Here is a 9,690-nt window from a genome sequence, read left to right on the forward strand (position 1 = left end):
AGGAATCCTCAGAACATAGCGGGCCTTTTTTGGTGGCCTCTTTTCTTCACGTTTGACTGTCTCCTTCCCTTTATCAGGATTAGATGAACCTCCGAATGTCATTGAAAACTAAGTGAAATTTAAATTATGAGAATATGCTAAAGAAGTGGAAAGCTTAATCATGTATCAATAAAATTATAATCTAAAATTTGCAAGAAAATGAAAAGCATCATAAATATTTAACTAATACACTTGTCATTCAATTAAGTCATAATACAACTCTAATTTTCAATGCAAATGACTTCAATCACTTCTTTAATCATCACCCTCATCATCATAATTTTCATCATCATCATCATTGTCTTCTTCTTCTTCTTCTTCTTCATCATCATCATTGTCTTCTTCTTCTTCTTCATCATCATCTTCTTCTTCCTCTTCTTCTTCATCATCTTCTTTTTCCTCCTCCTCTTCTTCTTCTTCTCCATCTTCATTATCATATTCGTCTTCATCTTCTTGTCTAGGTCCTGCCAATTCTTCAGGATCACCATCAAAGTCATGCAACCCAAACACACCTTCTACTTGAATTATTTCATTGGCATGTGACATTTGATCAACTTGGTAGGCGATATCCTCTTCTACCTCATTTGAATCAATTCGACACTGAGGTTTGGTTTGTATTGCAACACATCACCCACGTTTATCAATACGAAATGCTGGATATGGCACATAATACACTTGTCTAACATTATTTGCAAGAATGAATGGATCAAATGGTTGGTATTTTGAACTTATTTGAAGTTCAACAATATTATACCTAGGATCTACTCTTGTACCTCTTCTTGAAGGATCAAATCATTCACAATAAAAAACAATAACTCTCTTTGGAGAAGTACAAGTGTTGTACTCTAACTCATATATTTTAAGAATGATCCCATAAAAATCATCATAACCACCCTCAATGAGGCCCTTAACGTACACACCATAATTAATTGTTTTCTTTCCGTTTGACCACGCTTTAGTGTGGAACTTGTACCCATTAACAAAGTATATGTGCCATTCTTTGACGCATCTCATGGTCCAATTTGCCAAATCCCTTAGCTCTTGATTTCTAAGACTTAATGGCTCGTTATAAACCTACAAATATTTGACAATAGAGAGTTAAATCAAGTTAACCAAGTTGGTTTCATTAATTAACAAGACCATACTAACTTGATTTTTGAACCAATAAGGAAACTTTGAATGTATGTTGGCAGGAGCATTTGCTTGAGGTATGTGCTCAGCCACAAGGAAAGAACTGTTAAGAGGAATCATTACAATACGTATAAAAGTTGCTTAAAATCATTACAAAACTAGTGATGTTGTAAAAAATTAGATTAGAACATACTCAAGATAATATTTAACTTCAGTGCAATTGATCAACACATGAACATGAGCAGAGTTGAATTCAACATCAGTTAACCAATGAATGGCCTCCTTGCCTGCGTGACGACTAACTTGTTGAAACACTGATAATGTTGATTCAGATGTTTCACTTTGCCATTGTGTATCATTCCTACGATTGCTTGGTAACAACATGAAGTTTTTAAAATAATGAGAACAAAAGTACGTGGTCTCACGATGCAAGTAAGCTGCACAAATTGATCCTTCTACTCTGGCTTTGTTTTTTACAGAACGTTTTGATTCCCCCATAAATCTATATGAACAAAAGGAATACATTAGGGAAGGACATGAACACAATATAGAAAATATAGTAATCATATCACCTTTCAAACGGATACATCCACCTATATTGCACTGGTCCACCAAGCCATGCTTCATATGGAAGATGAATAGGTAGATGCTCCATTGAATCAAAGAATCCTGGAGGGAATATTCTTTCCAATTTACAAAGAATAAGTGGAATATTTTCCTCCAATCTTCTTATTGAATCCCCTTTTAATACTGTTGAGCACAAATCTTTAAAGAAGTGACTAATTTCTATTAGAGGATTCAACACATGCATTGGTAATGAGCTAAACGCAATAGGAAGTAATGTCTCCATGAAGACATGACAATCATGACTTTTCATACCATGAATACTACCTTTTGCAGTATCTACACATCTTGCCAAGTTAGAAGAATAACCATCCGGCATTCTAAGCTCTTTGATCCAACGACAGACTATTTTAGCTTCATCTTTTGTTAAGGTGTAATTTGCTTTTGGCTTCAACAACTTCCCGTTCGTATGTGATTGCAACTCCAAGTCTCTCCGCCGACAATACAAAGCTATATCTCTTCTTGCCTTGTCATTATCTTTTGTCTTGCCACTTACATTCATCACCGTGTTGAAGATGTTGTCAAAAAATTTTTTCTCTATGTGCATCACATCAAGATTATGTCTTAGCAAGTTATCTTTCCAATATGTAAGATCCCAAAAGATGCTTCTTTTAGTCCAATTATGCCATTCTCCATACCCATCCATCCTTGTCACACCACTTTCAAACACTCTTGGAAAATCTTTGACTCTACGCCATACTTGTGATGGGGTCAACTTCGGAGGTGGCCCATCCTTTTCAACTTCCCCTTTCCGAAATGCCTTATTGTTTCTCCTAAACTGATGCTCTATGGGTAAGAATCGACAATGACAATCAAACTAACAACTTTTCCGACCATAAGTTAATGTGAATGACTTAGTGTGCTCCATACAATGCGGACAAGCTAATCTACCGTGTGTGCTCCAACCGGATAACATCCCATATGCAGGGAAATCATTAATAGTCCACATCAAAGCTGCCCTCATTAGAAAATTTTGCTTCCTTGAAACATCATACGTCCAAATACCACTCCACAACTTATTCAAATCATGACATTGTGGGGATATATCTCACTGATTAAGTAAGATATCCAAATACTAACAATACTACAATGTCCTAATTGGAATGCAAGTCCCATGACTATGCAGACCATTTTAGCTAAAATTTTCTTTCTTGTTTTCTTTAGTAGTCTATTTTCAGGTTTTAGAGTCAAATTTTCTTTCTTGTTGACTTTAGTAGTCTATACAATTTACATTCAATTAGGCATTTTTTATCAAACACCTACATACATTCAATTAGGCATTAGGAATCTGTACGTACGAATGCATCACAAAAAATTGAATTCATCTAGGTGGGATGAAGAAGGTCTTTGATGCAAAGCAAATCAAAGTAAAATGTTATAGATATAAACTCCATTGGAGATACAAACACACTTTCACATATCACACACACAAAACAGGAATGACAAATTATACTAAGACAAGATAGGACAACAATATTCTCAATAACAGTCCACAAGACAGATATAAAGTGCATTAAGCCAAACTATATAGAGCACAAATTCAGCAACAAATTACAAATTATATGGGAGAGATTGTTGGCATATATGTGCATAGCATTCATATAAACAACAACACATGAATATACATATATGATCAATTTGAGGCTCTTGCAAACAACACATGAATATATTTATGTACCCACTTACCTCCGTCGCCGGTGCAACAACAAAATTACCACCCTTACGCAGTGCTTTGTTCACGCCAACAAATCTGCCAAAGAATGATATAATATCAAAATTAATTTACAAAATAAATAATAACACCAAATACAAACAAGCAGCAACAACAATACCAAATCTATGAGCACAAATCTGTAACCCTCCTTCATGACAGAAAGAACAATACCACAATTCATAATAGCACAATGGAATGGCGAAAAGAAGAAAAAAATTTGAACTCACAGGCAGCCTCAGCCTCACCGTCAACGTCGCGGCGACGTGAAGATGGCAGTGGCAATTGCGTTCTTCAATCCTCACTGGAGACAGCGTGAACAGAGGTGGCAGCGACGACACCGTCGTTCCGGGCCCTCCAACGGCTGCGAGTCGCAGCGGGTCACGACGGCTTTGGCTCGATTAGGTTCGCCGTTGGTGTTCTGGCCTCTCCAACGGTTGCGGTTGGCGTCGGCAGCGGGTCGTAACAACAACAGATCAAATTAGGTCGGCGTTCTGACCTCTCTAACGGCTGAGGATGGTCGGCGGCGGGATGTGACGGATCAAAGGGGACACAGCACAACACTGGTCGAAGAACCGCGTTGGGGAAAATTTTGGGGAAAGTGGCTGGGGGAAACTGAGATGCTGAACTTATTTAATCGACCAACGTACCGACGGATATACTGACAACTTAATCCGTCGGTAATGGCCAAAAGGATTTACCGACGGAATTATCGACGGATGCTTTGTCTGTCATGAATTAACTACGTAGTTCTGACGGATATATCTGTCGGTAAATTTAACACCGATATCCATCAGTAAATCCGTCGGTAATGGAAATTTTGCGATAGATAAAAATCCATCGGTAATTATCTACCGATAATCCACGCTATTCTTGTAGTGTAAGTAGTATTAATTTGATCACTTGACAGCGTTATCACAAACGAAATATGGAGATGGTTCTGACAGATCAAAAGGTAATGTATCATTCCATTGTTTATATGCATTATATATTTTGTATTTTAGAAAAAAATATATATTTAATGTTATATGCATGATTATGCTGGTCAGGGTGATGTTATTCTTGCTATGATTAAGGAGGAAGACATTAGTACGTGGGAAGACAAACTAAAGGAGGGAGAAAGTTATATAATGCATAACTTCAAAATCTTAAAGAACAGAGCTCAATATAGAATTTGTGATCATCCCTTTAAGCTATTATTTATAGGAGCAATCTCTATACGATCGCTACCAATTGCCAATATACTTGCAAAAGTTTGTGTCGCAACTGAAATCGCGACGGGACGGCGAACCAAAAAATTAAAAATTGTAAACAACAGAGTTTGGAGTCGTTATCATAGTTTATTGTGGAAACTATGGAAAAACCAAAAAAAAGATAAAATAAAGTCTGCGAAAAACCATATTTTGGGTCCGGGAGTCGGTTACGCGTGGGAAAGGTATTAGCACCCCACAATGCTCGTCCTAAGACGGTACCGTTAATTAAATGTGCAAAAGTTATGTGATTTTTCAAAATATTTATTTTCCTAAAAATAATAATAAATGAATTTACAAAAGAAACAAAAATATTTTTTTGGTTTTTTGGGCCCGACTAGGATTAATCCTCGCTCCTAAGTATCTCCATGATGAAGAATCAGGGTTACGTAGTTCTTTATGGAAAAAACTCTTTGGAAAATTATTTGAAAAATGATTTAATTTGTTTTATAATTTTGAAAACCTTTTTATTTAAATTATTTGAAATAAATTCTTTTTTTTTCTAATCTTTTATTTTTTATTTTTTTAATCATTTATAAATTTTTAATATTTTTTAAAGTTATTTTAAAGTAGTTGTGGATGTCATTGCGACGTGAGAAACCAAATAGATATAAAAGAGTAAACAAAGAAAGTTATTTTTTTATTTTTCAGATCATTTGTATATATTTTTTAGAAAAAAAAAACAAAAGTCTAAATGGGATGTCATGCAACACGAGCGGCCGAACAGACACTAAATAAAGGGGAAAAAATATTTTTTATGATTAAAAAAAATGAAAACTGAAAAAAACTAAATCAAAAGATGAAAGAATTGAGAGAGACGTACCTTACAAAATTTTCAATCTCTCCACACCTTTTCTCTTTCCTTTTTTTTTGTTTCCTTTTCTAATATTTTGTATTTGTTTTTCTAATAGAGATAAATATGAAAGGTGTCTGTGTGGGTGGTAATGAGATGAAGGGAGAGTGTAGAGAATGTTTTCTTCTCTTTTTTCTACCTCCTTCAATATGTTTTTTTAAAGAGAGATAGAAAAAGAGGTGTGTGTAGGAGTGGTGATGAGAAAGAATTAGAGAAGTATATAGAGAATTTCTTTTCGGTCTCCCCCCCCTTTTTTTTGTATGATAGAGTGCATATTTATACTCACACCTTGCAATATCAATGCAATCTCAGTCTTAATTGTAATGAAAAATATAAGGAAGGAGTTGGTCATGATAGCAACACATTATGAGAATCAAATCGCAGCAAATCAGAGCACAAAATCAATCTAGATCATTAATATTGATTCTAACCGTCAACAAATCAGAGAACAAAATCAATCCCAATTAGTAATATTGATTCTTAACATTTGAAGATATTTTGCTTCTAATCATTACAATCATATCACTAATTTCTCTTTCAGAAACAAAGGGTATAAAATATTTGAGTTGTTGGGCTCATGAAAAGAAATATGATAATTAATAACAAATTGGACCTTTCCTTCCATTTTCTTTTTTTATTATTTTTTTCATCTCTCTTTTTTTCTTTTTTTTTCTAAAATTAAACTTTGAAAATCTTTGAAGAAAATTTTGTTTCACATTTTTTTATTTTCCATTAACTAAAAAACTTTATTATTTTTTATTTTTTTTTGAAAACAAATTTATTCACCCGGACGAAATTGGGTGTTGACAGTTTGGAAGTTCAAAAGTATAAAGGATATCATTGATGGGCAATATTCTGCAGATTTGTTGGTTTGTAAGTTTTTTGTCATTCATTCATATATACTTCTAACACCATGGACGTTGATGTATATGACGATATTACACCAGAATTTTTAAATTCATTGAGAACATCAGGATTACCAAACCATAGTATCAGACTGAAGGTTAGGACCCCAATTATGCTTTTGAGAAATTTGGATCAATCTGAAGGTTTGTGTAATGGAAGTAGATTAATAGTGACTAGACTTGCAAAGCATGCAATCAGTGCAAAGATTATAACTGGAAAAAACAAAGGAAATAAAATTTACATTCCACATATGTCTATGTCACCATCACAGTCACCTTGGCCATTCAAGATGATTAGAAGATAATTCCCAATCATGTTATCCTATGCTATGTGTCGTAACCGGAATCGCGACGGGACGACGAACAAAAAAAAAAGGAAACGGGTTTAAAAAAAAGATTTGGAGTCGCCACCATAGTTATTTCTGAAAAACTATGGAAAACCATAAAGATAAAATAAGTCTGCAAAAAACCATATTTTTGAATCTGGGAGTCGGTTACGCCTAAGGAAGGTGTTACCACCCTACAACGTCTGCTCGAGGACGATACCTTTAATTAAAAATGCAAAGTTGATGTGGTTTTCAAAATGTTAATTTTTTCCAAAAATAATAATACAATAATGCTAAAATGAAACAAAAATTTTTTTTTTTTAATTCTTTGGGTCCAACAATGATTGATCTTGGTCCTACGTATTCTCATTAAAAATGAGAATTAGGGTTACGTAGTTTTTTAAAAGATATTTGGAAAACATTTTGGAAAATGATTTGATTTTTTGAAAGTGAACCTGACAAGGACTGACCTTGCTCCTACGTATCTCGCAATGGAGAATCAAAGATCACGTAGTTCTTAAGAAGATATTTGTTTGAAGAAGGGTTGACTTTTTAATTTTTTTAGAACTTTGTATTTTTTTTTTGTATTTTTGAATTACTTGAAAATATGTCACACGACGCGACCGGTCGAACAGACACTAAAAGATAAGGAAACTATTTTTTGTATTTTTTGAAAATAAGTGTCACACGGTGCGGGCGACCGGACAAACACAATAAAGTGAAAAAGAAGATTTTTCACTTTTTAGATTGTTTTCTATTTTGTAATTTTTATAATTTTCAAATATTTTGTTTTTTTAAAAGAAAAAAGAATAAATAAAAATATGAAATTTAATTAAGAAGGATAAGAGTGGAATACAAAAATATAATGGTGCATGAATAACGTAGGAGGTGCATGAAGTAAATCAGGTGTGTACAGTGCATGAAGTAAATCAGGTGTGTACAATAAAAATGGGAGTGCAACAAGTAAAATATAAAACAAGCCCAAAAGTGACAATAAAATATGCAAAGGGAGTGGGGTCAGTAAACATGGTGGTGTAGGAAGTAGTCAGGGAAGAGTAGTGGTGTTTGCAAGCAATAAAACCCAAAACAAAAATACAGAGCAAGGGGAGTGGGAATAACATCCAGGGGGTGCACAAACGAAATGGAAACAACACAAAAAATAAATAGAGGGGTGCAAGAAGAATTATGGGGGTGCAAGGTGCAGAAAGTTTGGTCAGCCCATCTTCCCTTTAACAAACAAAAAGAAAACCCTAATTTTCATTTCTCTGAAACGAAAGCCATTCCAACAGAGGCCTGCTCGCTGTCGCTTCGTCCTGCTTGACCAGAGGCCATTACCGGCGACTCTCCGGCGACGACTCATCTTCCATCTTCTTCTTCCGCTAGACTTTCTCTCTCGTCATTGTCCACCAAAACACCACCTTTGTCTCTGTTTCACCGTGCCATCCCGCGATTGGCTTGCCAGCAATGCCAACCGATGTCAGAGATGTCGACGAGAACCCAAGGGTGCTCGTTCTTCGTGCTCCTTCATCTCAGGTGTGACATAGAATAGCTTCTGCGCGAGCACCATTCCACTCACGACTGCGCGACCCTGCCATTCGGAGACCATCATCATTCAGCCTATTCGAGCTTTGACTCGCCGACTCTCTGCTTTCTGATTGTAGGTTGAAGGTGATGGAAGAATGGGGAAGAAAAAATTGGTGTTGGATGAAGGTGCGAATATGTGATTAAATATGAAAGCCGAGATGGATTTTGGCTTATTTATGTGTGAATTGCGTGTTGGTGGAAGTGAGTATGGTGAAAGGTTAACGGGTGATGGATTTTTGATGGGGATGGATAATGGAGGTATTCATGAATAAGCTGGAAATCAAGAAGAAAAAGAAAATGGTTATGGTGGTTACGAGTGGATGAAATGTGAAGGAATTGGGATCTCACATGTGATGAAAACATGAATGGGTCTTTTTTGTTTTATTAGTTGCAGGAGAGGATGAATTTGGGGTTAGATGATGGGTTGAGGAGCTTGGTTTTTGTCTATTTATTTTTGTGCAGGATTAAATAACACATTTACAAACATGGTGGATATGGTGAGTAGAGGAGACAACATGTTTCCAGCATTCAAGTAACATCACTCAAGCACGTTTCCATAAAACACAACTTTATAATGAACAATCCAACAAATAAATAATGCTATACTAACACCACATCAGTTCATGCCAACATTAGTTATGTTCATGCTAAAGCGTTCAAAAGTGTACCTCTTATAGATCCTCTCCAATGCATCTGGCAGTAAGCAGTTCCTTCTCATTGTTGTCACTGATTTCTATTGCTCTCCTTCTCTCCTGTATATTTGCTTTCTCTCCTTTTTTTTTCTTTTTAAGATGTGTATTTGGACTCTCTTTTGTAGTAACGTTTCCCCTGTATTTGTTTTTCAATTTGATTCCCCTCCATCTATGTGGTTCATTATGAATTCCTCAGGCAGAGGCAAATAAAAAATCCAACTTAAAGTCTCTAATCCCCTGTATTTCTTGAGCCGTGCGAGAAGTGGAAAGGGTGGTTGCTTCATGCAACTTAACCACCCTATCTCCTATCCACTATAGACACCAACTTTTCATTTTAGTACACTAACTAATAGTAGGTCAAGCTAACGCATGGAGACAAGCACCAAATGGGGAAAGGCCTAAGAGTACTGAAGTTCATTTGTTATTGAAATAATCTACTTAATGAAAATATAAATTTGGTAATATATATTTTTAATTTATTCAAAATTTTTGGTTATTGAAATAATCTACTTAATGAAAATATAAACTACTGGAAGAAAATAATTTAACAATTACGAGAGACAATTAGTAGAGAT

General features: G+C 35.2%; 1 long non-coding RNA gene across 1 annotated transcript; it reads right to left on the bottom strand.

Annotated features, from left to right (window-relative positions):
* Positions 1-7,810: 7,810 nt before the first annotated feature.
* Positions 7,811-9,408, bottom strand: LOC114190832. Its single transcript, XR_003605864.1, has 2 exons — positions 9,092-9,408; positions 7,811-8,696 (listed from the first exon to the last, which is right to left on the bottom strand). It is a non-coding gene; the product is annotated as an uncharacterized LOC114190832 (long non-coding RNA).
* Positions 9,409-9,690: the final 282 nt, after the last annotated feature.

This window comes from Vigna unguiculata, chromosome 7 (assembly GCF_004118075.2).
Source record: "Vigna unguiculata cultivar IT97K-499-35 chromosome 7, ASM411807v1, whole genome shotgun sequence".
Taxonomy (NCBI): domain Eukaryota; kingdom Viridiplantae; phylum Streptophyta; class Magnoliopsida; order Fabales; family Fabaceae; genus Vigna; species Vigna unguiculata.